The following is an 11270-nucleotide window of genomic DNA, read 5'->3' as shown; positions in this document are numbered from 1 at the left end:
ACATAGGATGATCTTTTGGGATATCAGAACTAATGTCCACGGCGGGGGGGGGACGTAAAAATATAGGGTGATGAGTGATATGTAAGGGAAGGACATCCTCTCCTTCTCCTCTCTGGCCTCCCCCTCTTCCCATGGATACTTGTGCAAAGAACAGGAAACACATTGTATCTGGTCTAGTTGCAAATAAAGATGGCAAGCTCTAGCTTCTCTGTTATTGAATGTTTCTGTTTTGTGAATTCATCCTTTAGTACAATAAGAAGTTGATCAAGGCCTGGTGTATTCCCTGTGTCATAAATTATGTTGGATGCTAAGTGTCCTTTGAGATACAACCCAGTTTTTTCATTTACAACTCAAATAACAAAAGTCCAAAGAAATTGATTCTTGTCCACAATGAGATTCTGAGTGCCGAAGCCAAAAGTAGCACATAGATTTCCTGCCTGCTAATTCAGGGATTTTTTGTTAATTAACAGGTTGACTCTTCTCCTTTGATCTACCAGAGTACCAAGGAGACAATTATTCAATAACCACTTTTTTTTTTATCTGAGAGGTTTAAGTAATCTTACAGGTTTGAATATTAGCTGTTTTTCTCTAATGTAGACGTGTGCTGATTCATCTTTCAACTCAATTCATAACAGACTATGAAACGTAATTAAATTGAGATAACCTGGACTACCATATATATACAAAAAGCACTGTTTTGATTCGTGGTTTAACTTTATTACCTTTTTTTTCCTTTTCAAGAATTTATTTATACTCAAGATAATGTTGATGATTTATGTCATGAGAATATCATTCAATTTACCAAAATATTAAAAGTGGTTATAGTAGAAATGGGATTATGGAGCAATTTTCACTTGTTCAAAAATTTTTCATATATGGTTATATTTCTTTTTAGTAACAAAAAATATTTGTAAATAGGAGAACTTCCCTTGTAGTTCTTTTGCCTCAAATTGCTTTAAGATAATAAGATACATGCATTCCCAAATTTCCTCCTAAATGAATCAACTTCTAAAATTATTCATTTTTAGTAGTGAACTTACTGGTGTTTCCCCTGCCCCACTTTGTGCTTTTCTGTTTTTCACATTTTCTATATTAATTATGAATTACTAAAAGTATTTTATTGAATATAACATATATATAGAAAAAGCCAATGAACTTTGACAAATTCAACATATCCATATAACCACTATTCAAATCATGACATACAACATTATAGGCATCCCAGAAGCTTCCTCTCAATGTACATTCTCAGTTATAACAGCAAAAATGTCTCTTGAATTCCAGGGAAATATCCTTTAAAAGTTAATGCCAAAAATGACATAGCATTTGTAATTAGTCAAAGTTAAACTTTATTTTACTCTCTACTTAATTTTCCAGATTTGGAAACCTTGAGCAAATGAGATTTTTTTCATACTTGATTATTTTGTTTTTAATATGGTAATATCAGTTACACTACAAAGTAACAGTGAGATTATATGAGAGGTGAAATGTAAATCCCTTTGCATAGTGCCTAGCATATGGTAAATACTAATAATGGCTATATTTTAATACAATTCAGAATATTGACTAAAATGATACATATAAAAAGCAGGCTTTGAGCTGGGCAAGGTGGCACATTCCTGTAATCCCAGCTACTTCTGAGGCTGAGGCAGGAGGATTACAAAGTTTGAGGTCAGCCTGGAGAGTTTAACAAATTTGTCTCAAAATTGCCTAAGCAATTTGTCTAAAAATTAAAAACAAAAAACAGGCCCTGATAAATATGAGGGGTTCGGTTATTGTTCTTTTTACTTTCTCATCCCTCTTCCCCTATTCAGAATTTTAATTTAGTAGAGTTAAAATAATCTTATAAACAAAACAAAATTAATGCCTAAGACTAACATTTAAGACCTCATAGTGTGGTAGATTTCCTAGTCTTTTCCTTTATAATGAAGTCTAAATAATATAAAAATAGTGTTCCCTAAGAACACAGAGTTAAAACCAGATTAAAGTGAAAAATGTAAAATACTAAAAGTTTATTTTGATAATAGGAATATTTTCTACTTTTTTATATATGTGTATGTGTTGTGGGATGAGCATTATAGTTCTATAAAATGACAATACGTCTGCTTTTATGTGTGTGTGTGTGTATGTGTGTGTTTCATTAAAATGAGTGGTTATCTTTTTTTCAAGTGATTTTATTTTATTCATTTTTTTAATTTTTGATGCTTTTATTGAAAAGGTACATTTAAAAAATACACAGACATTTTACCATTTACAGATTGCAGATATAGATACTCTAAAAGAGTTCACTATTTTATTGTTTTATGATACTTCTTGCCCCTGATATCACAAATATTCTAGTCTTGTTGATACCAACTTTGAAAGGGGGGCATGGGAGCATGACCTGCAACATATTCAGTGAACAGAAAGACAAATTGTTCAATTATAAATTTTATATCTTCTGTACATTATTGCATTAGGGAGCCACAAAATTATGTAGCATCATTACAAATGAAAACAAGTTAAAAATGAAGATAATTATGTAGAAATACATGGATTCATTGTCTTCTTGCAGAATGCACAGGAGGTGCCAAAATGTGCAATTTAGGAAGCTCTTTTTGTGTTTGTGTATATTTGCTTAGCAACTCAAACCAGTGAGGAAGCTACAAAATAAGTTAGACAAAAATAGCAAACAGGTAGTAATTATAGCTATGTTATATGGCTTTCTATTTTGTTTAAATATCTCCAAATAAAATATGAAATAAAGAAAATACATTATCTTTTGTTCTCTTAACAAGAAATTCAAAGCTATTTTGCTTCCTAACATTTACACAGCAACTAAAGATGTTGAATTCAGACAAGAGATACAATCTAGTACTACACAGGATACAACAGTACTTGGGTCTAAAACAGTACACAATCCCTGTCGATGAGAGTACACCAAAAAGAAAATGTGATCCTTTGGTAAGATGGTATTCACAAGTAAGCACTTGTGTTCTATTTTTCTTCCACACTAGAATATGCCCGGTTGGATTCCAGAGCTATTTACAGACATCTGAGGAAGATCCTAGTTTTCAAGTCTGTCAGGAAAATATTCCATATTGTTCTAAGCCAGATTATACCCATGGGAAAACAGAGACTGGTTTTCTTTTTCTTTACTTTCTGACTGTACATTTTCAAGCACCCAGATTTCTCAGATACACCAATTAAATGGCGTCGAGTTGGGGAGGGAAGAGGGAACCTGTGCTGCTCACATTCCAAAATGATTTGATCGGTCCATAAAAGCACTCTTGAATCTAGTGATTTGTTTTTCACTGAAGCTGGGGTTTCAGGTGGTAGGCTGCATTTTGTGGGTAGGTGGGATACTTACTGTAACACAAAATGCTCAAGTTACTGAAATCCTTTTGGCTTGGCTTCTCGACTTTCCTACTGGCCTGGTTGGTCTTGGGACTTGCATATGTCAGTATGGGGCAAACAGGATGGAGGCTGGAGTGGCACAGATGGGCCCATGCCCTGGCCTCAGGAGAGCTGGAGGGATGGCTGGAGCCTGGAAGAGCGAGGCAGATCGCTGGGGTGGCAGTGACAGTGCAGAGGACACAGCCGCTGCTGCTGCCAGGGATGAGGACAGGAAGGCTGGGGCCAAAGGTTTCATCATATCTTTCTGGAATGCAAGTTTTGCTGTTAAAATGCTTGGGCTCCACTGGAGTTTGTTGTAAGGGCTGTATTTCAGCTTCAGTGGCTTCCCTGCAACTAGGTCTTTATGCCTCCGGCTAGAAATGTGCTGTTTGAGTTGAATTTCTGAGTTAACATGAACATCACAGATTTCACAATGAAATGTCTTGTTCTGTAGTCCTGACCCCTTATTGCCATTCTGCATCTTTAATCTTGATCTAGGTCTAGGATAGGACTTAATTGGACCAGCTCCATTACGAGCCTCAACCATGGTCTTGTGTTTAGATCCTGTGTTGTGTGCCTCTAGCTGTGACAGGGAGTTCACAGCCACTTTGCATAGTGAACAATAAAGCAATTTTTTGGCTTTCTCTTCTTCGGATTCAGCAACAGACCCTGGTGCTCCATTTGTGCTTTTGGAGGGTGAAGTGGCTGTCCCAGGTGGCAGGGCAGTTGTGCCAGATTTGAGGAGAAATGAGCCACTTTCAGAGCATGATGGCTGACTGGAACTATTGGCTTTCAGCTTTCCTTTATCTTCTGATTTGTCAGAGCTGTTGCCTGTGATTGGAGTGATGGAGCAGCTGGGATTAGCCTTTGTGCTGTCCTTGGAAGAAACCATTTTGGGTTTATTTTTCGTTGCCTCTAGTGCTTTGACCTTCTTGGCATGTTTACTTCCTTTGTAGTGGGCCTCGGCCTGGCTATCTGAGTTAAAGCTGACAGACATTACAAGAAATAACTTGTTTCTTCTTTGGGGGAATGGATACTCCAAATGTGTGGTTAATGACTGCCTTTTGCACAGGATCCATTGTGTTAAAATTTGGAAAGAGCCCAACAGCCGAACTACCTTCCACTGGAAAAGACATAAATGGTTTGATATCCAGTGAAGGCTGCATCATCAGAGTAGTAGTGCGCATAAGAGCAGGAAGGGTAGTAGTATGGCATGTACTGCCTGTGCTGGTGTTGGGGCTGGGGCTGGCCAGCAGTGTCCCGGAGCTCTGGGCTGGAAGCGGGGGCTGCCCATCGCTCAGCTGCTTCACTCGCTTGCGATGGGATTTGCCGTTGTAATGGACCTGGGCCTGGGCTGCAGAGTACAGCTGGATGTTGCACACCTCACAGAAGGAGAACAGAATTTTCTTTTTCTCTTTACTTAACTGGTCCTCAGGCCTGTCGGTCTTAATCCCCCTTTCTTCAAAGCCCCGTAGAAAAGCTGCCATATTCATAATTCCATCTTCAAGATGGTACTTCATACATTGGGTTGTGTTCTAAAACCCCTTTTTTAAGTCGGTTGATGGGAAATTGTGCATATTTTCTTATAGATTTAGAAAAACAAATTGCTTTTAGGTTTCCAGATCAGCCCATAAACATCAATTTAATCTTCGATGAACTTGAAACGTAGACCATCTCGGCGCGCCGGCCGCAGGCGCCTAGGGCAGTGGCTCCTCCAGCCTGGAAGCTGTTGCTCGCGCTCCTGCGGTTGCAGCGGTCTCGCCAGGGCTGCACTGAAGCTCCGAGCAGACGCTCTCCTGCGATCTGCTGCAGCCCTGGACGGTGGCTACCGCGACAGCGGCGGCAGTGGCGACAGCGGCGGCGGTGGCGACGGCGACAGCTGGGTGCAGCGCGGCCCCGGAACTGTCCAACTCTTTCGGGCGTGGGGCTCAGACGCCCGGCCGCGGCCCCGGCGCTGAGCGCCTGCGCGCCCGGCCTCGCCCAGGTGAGCCGCGTGTGCCCCGAGCCCACAGGGCGCGCCCTGCCCGCACCAGCCGCCCGCCGGGCTCCCTCGTCTGGCCGAGGATCCCAGGGTTTAGACGCTCCAACGCCACTCCCGCGCGCCAATGGTGGTGACGGTTGACCAAGGAGAAACTTGCAAGGCACACACACTAAAGCGATGAGGCGGGACTGTTCGGGGATGGTTGACACTGCAGAGCCTCCCGCAGCAGCGCTGCCTTAAATCCGACCTTGCCAGGCGCACGCGCACAGCTAGGGACAGCAGGCGCCGGCGGACCAGGGGTCCCACCCGGGGCGCAGCTTCGGGGCTCAGGTCCTTGAAGAAATGCTTGGCGATGACAGAGGTCCCCAAACCCGGATGCCAAGCCGCGCAGAGGGCGGATGTTTCATGTATTAGGTAAACCAGAGTGAAACTCTCTTCTTGGAGATGAGCAGACCAACTATTTGTTTTTTCTCTTTGACCAGCTCTCTGCTCGCTGACCACCCGGAGCAGCCTGGGCGTTTTTGGCTGAGCCGGGAAGGCCCGGAGAGCCGAGGCATCGTAGCCTTGCTTGGACCTGAAACCCTCGTGGGCGGGGAGAGGGCTCATTTCCTCAAGTGATTTTAAATGACCAGTTATTTGAGTATTTGAGAATTTACCCAAAGAAAAACTTCAAATTGAACTTGACAGTTCTTTCAAATTTCTGAGCAAGAAAAAAAGGGGAACAGCTGGAGCTAAGAGAGAGGTCGCCCCAAGGGTGAAGAGAATTTTGGGGAAGAACAAGTGATAACCCATTGCTTAGGCTCCTCTGCTACCATCTGGCTTCTTGGCAATCTCTCTCCCTTCTCCTGACTGCTTACCTGCATCTGCGTCTGACTTCCCTTAGACTCCAGCCAAACCTACTGCCTATATCTGAAGTCTGCTAATGGCTTGGTTGGGAAAACAGCCAATAATAAGTTAGAAATGAAGGAAATTTATCATTTGAAACTCTCTTTGAGTCCAAGAACTAAATCTACATCATAGGCTTGTGATATGATGGGAAAATAGCCTCTGTTAGTTGTTGTTATTATTACTATTATTATTTTCTCTTGGATGAGTATGGTTGAGGTTAAGGAGCTGCCTAATTTTAAAATTATTTTATTAATTATGTTTAATAAGTTTATGAAAATTAAATTTAATTTTAAATTAAAACTAATTTTATCATAATTGATAATCTGACAAATAAATACTTCAAATCCCAAATCAGGATTACTTTAATAAATTTAAATAACACAGGAGAGACCAAATTGATTACACAGTTCTGAAACTGTAGCAAGACTTCTCTTGGAATATTAATGGTGATCAAATTCTATTTTTCTAAGCAAAGACTGGGTTTTGACATATTCAAAACCACATACAAAACCACATTCTGGTTTTCTCCCCTTCAACTCCATCTCTTGTTTCTCTACCCCTTTTCCCTTTTAAAATTTCCAGTGAATGAAAATTCTACTCAACAAATATTGTTTTTTTAAATAACTAAAGTCTCCCCATTTCTAAGCTAAGAACTGAATTTCAAACAATTATATAACCTTCATTCTCTAAAAATAACTCTGTGTGTGTGTGTGTGTGTGTGTGTGTGTGTGTGCGTGTAAGAACATTTTTGAACACTGGCTATTCCTGCCAAGAATGCAACTGAAATACACTGGCTTCTAGGTATAGCCACTTTCTCAGCAGAAGACACTCAATCTTCGTTTAGGTGTAAATTATTCAGAACAGCACCACCTCCCCAAACTCCTGTTAGACTGCTTCTCAAAAGAATTAAAAGGTGATATACTTTTGCACATTATTTTTTTTACAAACCTGACAGGGGAAAAATATCTGGACTTTGTGCCAGAAAACAAAGAAAAATGAAGTTAATGTCTGTTTAAGTTTTTGAAGACACATGCTTTTCTTAGATTTTTTTAAAACAGCATTTAATATATTTTGAATGTACTACAACTCTATTCTGCAGGCTCTCCATAGGGTACTATTATTGTTCAATATCTGTTAATTATAGTACTTGTTCTTGTTCTCTAAAATGGAAAATTCTACCATTATCTATGTTATCTCCTTTTCCAGATTTCCCCTCAGCAGCAGGAAATAAAATAACAAGAGTAGGAGAGTAGGACTGGTTTGAACCAGCTAATCCAGACTTTCCCATGAACTCATAATGTTTAATATGACCAATAAGCTGACTGCATTCAAATTTAGCCAATACATATAAATTTACTAGGGAAAAGAAGACAATTTAAATAAAATGGTTCTTAGTATTTGGCAATAACCAAATTAATGCTGCAATATTAATTAAAAATTAATTCTTCCTTATTTTTTTTTAAAAAGGAAGAGGGCAGAATGGAGTTTTAAAGCAGAGTTCAAATACTCAGAGGAAGAAAAGTATGATGAAAGAAACCCAATATTGCTGACCCAAAAAGTAATAACAATTATTTTATAGTTAATATTTATTGAACATATACTAAGAAGAGCATTTCATGTGTTTTAATTCAAACTTTACAATGTCCCCATAAGGTAAATTCGATCTTTATTGGACATCTAAGGATACTACCACATGGCCATAGATACCAGAAGGCAGGGGCCAGGTTATGTAGGACCTTGAGAATTGTGTTGAGGAGTTGGTCTTTATCTAAGGTAACCAGCTGAAGGGTTTTTAGTAAGGTGTCAAATTTTAATATATGTCATTTGATTTTGTGTGTAGAAAACAGCAAATCCAGAGCTACTCTATGAGATAAACAGTATTATTGTTCTTATTTTGCAGAAACAGAAACTGAGGCAAAAAAAAAAACAAGTGACTTACCAGTGTTATACAAGTTGTGACATAGCTGGATTCCTACCCAGGCTGAGCCTACCATCCACAGCTATATTTTTACTTCTTCACCTATGATGGGAGTTTTATCCTGATAAAATCATCTTAAATTGAAAACATCATAAGTCAGAAATATATGAATATACCTAACCCACGGAACATCCTAGCTTAGCAACAGGGTACACTGTAGAGACATGGTTGTGTTTCCTCTTAGTAGCACGAGGCTCAACTGAAGCTGACCAGGAGCAGCAGTTCACAGCCACTACCCAACATGGAGAGAGACTATCCTATGGCTATTCCTCACCTGGGAAAAGACTAAAATGCAAAATTTGAAGTATGGTGCTTACTGAATGTGTAGCACTCTTGCTTGTACCATCATAAAGTCAAAAAAGTTTAAGATGAAACATTGTTAAGTCAAGAATCATCTTTACTGCAAATGAGCATGGGGAACTGGAGTAGGGTAGTAACAGTAATAATAAAGACACATGGAAGGATTTGGTAAGATATTGAGACTTGTGCCCACTTCGGCGGCATATACACTAAAATTGGAGTCACACAGAGAAGATTAGCATAGCCCAAGTGCAAGAATGACATGTGAATTTGTGAAGCATTCCATGTTTTTAAAAAATTTATTGAGATCTGGTGATATATTAAGCACAGTGAGTGAGAAGGCCGGAATTGTAAGTGATGATATGCTTATGTCTTAAGCAAAATGAGAATTTAGCTGTTGAGTGGGAGATCATGGTCACAGAAGCAGGTTTTAGGTAAGGAGATGAAGAGTTCAATCTTAAATTAACCAAGTTTGAGGAGTTTCTGAGACAACTAACAGGTTATTTAAGATGTAAATGTGGCTGGGTATGGTGGCACATACATGTAATCCCAGCAGCTCAGGAGGCTGAGGCAGTAGGATCACGAGTTCAAAGTCAGCAATTTCAACTTAGCAAGGTACTAAATAACTGAGCAAGACCCTGTATCTAAATAAAATATAAAAAATGGCTGAGGATGTGGCTCAGTGGTAAAGCAACCCAGGTTTCAATGTCTGCTATAAAAAAAAAAAGATGACAACAAAAAAGTAAATCTTAAGGGCTCCTGATAACCTTTAAAAAGAACATTTTGTCCTCTTGCATGCCATATTTCATACCATTCCTTCCTTTTTACTACCATCTGTGATTGTTTTATTCCATCTCCTGCCAGAATGTAAGGCTATTATGATAGATTTTTTGTTTGACCACTATATTCCCAACATCTGTCATACATGATTTGTCCAATGAATGAATAAAAGACAGCCTTGGAGAATCATATCACAAAATTTTTTGATAAAGCGGAATACAAGTTCTCCTTATTCATGTGTCCAGTGTGAATAAAAGCACTGTCATAAGGCAATCCATTTGAGGAGCGGGTGGCTTACTAGGGATTGAACCTAGAGGCTCTTAACCACTAGGCCAGCACTTTTTATTTTGAGATAGTGTCTTACTGAGTTACTTAGAGTCTCACTAAGTTGCTGAGTTGACTTTGAACTCACAATCCTCCTGCCTCAGCTTCCAGATCCACTGGGATTACAGGTGTGAGCCACCACACCCAGCTCCATTTTTATTTTACAGTTTAGGAAACTTTTTTAATATTTATTTTTTAGTTATAGGTGGACACAATGTCTTCATTTTACTTTATGTGGTGCTGAGGATGGAACCCAGAGCCTCACATATGCCAGGCAAGCTCTCTACCTCTGAGCCACAACCCCAGCCCCAGGAAACTCATTTTTAAGTGTTTTCCAAATTACAGTGACATACTGACCTGTTTATGCAGGTGGGCTATCCTGGACCTCCTACCTAAAAATTAATGATCACATGGTTCTTTTAAAACCTGAGTTCCTCTAAATCACTTGGCTTAAATGAACATCAGTTTGTCATTGTCCTTGACATTCTCTACCCTTCTCCACCTCCTATGTATACACACTGGGGTTCACAGTATTTAAAACAGTACTATCAAAAATTTAGTATTCACTAAAAACAGGCCAAACTCATTAACTTTTCTACTTGCTGCTCAACTAAAATGCCATTAAAAAAATATAACACTGCGTTATATCAAAATATATGGCAATGTAAAAGGTCTCCTTTATATTATTTTCTTGGAGTTTGGAAAAGAGTGACCCAGTTTCATCATTTTCAAATCTGTTTATTCAAAAAAAATTACATTCTAAAGATTCAACAATCTATCAAAATTCAAGTCTGTTTTTTTTTTTTTTTTTTTTTTTTTGTCCCTGGTAGGACTAGAAAACGGTCATATTTTTATAACCCTTTTAGGAAATCTATCCTAAAAAAATAATACACAAAGTTTGACTTTTTAAAAGTCAAATGCAACATTACTTATTGAAATGTAAAAACTGGAAACAAAGTGTACATGTACAGGATATTGATAATGGCACATCCAACATTAAGTAGCCAGCCATCAAAATGTCATTGCTAAATCCCTCTTATATTTTCAGAGTAGTAGTATGGGGGAAATGCTTATAAAATAAATAGAGGAAAGCAAGATACAACATCCACTACGTAGGATGATTGCAACTATGGAAATAAATAAAGTCAAATATTAACATTTGTTCTGGTTGGTGGGTTCTGGGAATTTTTCCAAAATTTTGCTGAATGTAAACTTAATGATTGAAATAAATTAATTCATAACAAGATATAAAATTGACTTTCCTTTTTCCTCTGAGTCTCTTTATATGCTCATTGGACAAGATTAAAGCCCTTGCTGGGCATAGTAGCACTATTCTGTAATCCCAGCAACTCCAGAGGCTGAAGCAAGTAGATCCCCAGTTCAAGGTTGCCTCAGCAACCTCAGCAAAAATACTCAGCAACTTAACAAGACCCTGACTCAAAATTAAAAATAAAAAGGGCTGACAATACAGCTCAGTGGTAAAAACCCCTGGATTCAATCCCCAGTACCAACCAACCAACCAACCAACCAACAAAAAGATTAAAGCCCTTTTTTTCACAAACAAAACAAAAGCCATTTTTCTCTCTAACTTGAAATAATTTGAAATGAAGAAAGAGGTAAAGAAAATAGTCAAAAACAAAGGAA

General features: G+C 38.7%; 1 non-coding gene and 1 pseudogene across 1 annotated transcript; one reads left to right on the top strand and one right to left on the bottom strand.

Annotated features, from left to right (window-relative positions):
* Positions 1 to 3439: 3439 nt before the first annotated feature.
* LOC144252724 (zinc finger protein 385B pseudogene) lies at positions 3440 to 4880 on the bottom strand (annotated as a pseudogene).
* Positions 4881 to 8707: 3827 nt separating this feature from the next.
* Positions 8708 to 8814, top strand: LOC144252739 (U6 spliceosomal RNA). Its single transcript, XR_013343052.1, has one exon. It is a non-coding gene; the product is annotated as a U6 spliceosomal RNA (small nuclear RNA).
* The last annotated feature ends 2456 nt before the right edge of the window (positions 8815 to 11270 follow it).

This window comes from Urocitellus parryii, unplaced genomic scaffold, assembly GCF_045843805.1.
Source record: "Urocitellus parryii isolate mUroPar1 unplaced genomic scaffold, mUroPar1.hap1 Scaffold_53, whole genome shotgun sequence".
NCBI lineage: Eukaryota > Metazoa > Chordata > Mammalia > Rodentia > Sciuridae > Urocitellus > Urocitellus parryii.
The sequence above is the reverse complement of the archived record's forward strand: the minus strand, read 5'-3'. Positions and strand labels throughout refer to the sequence as shown.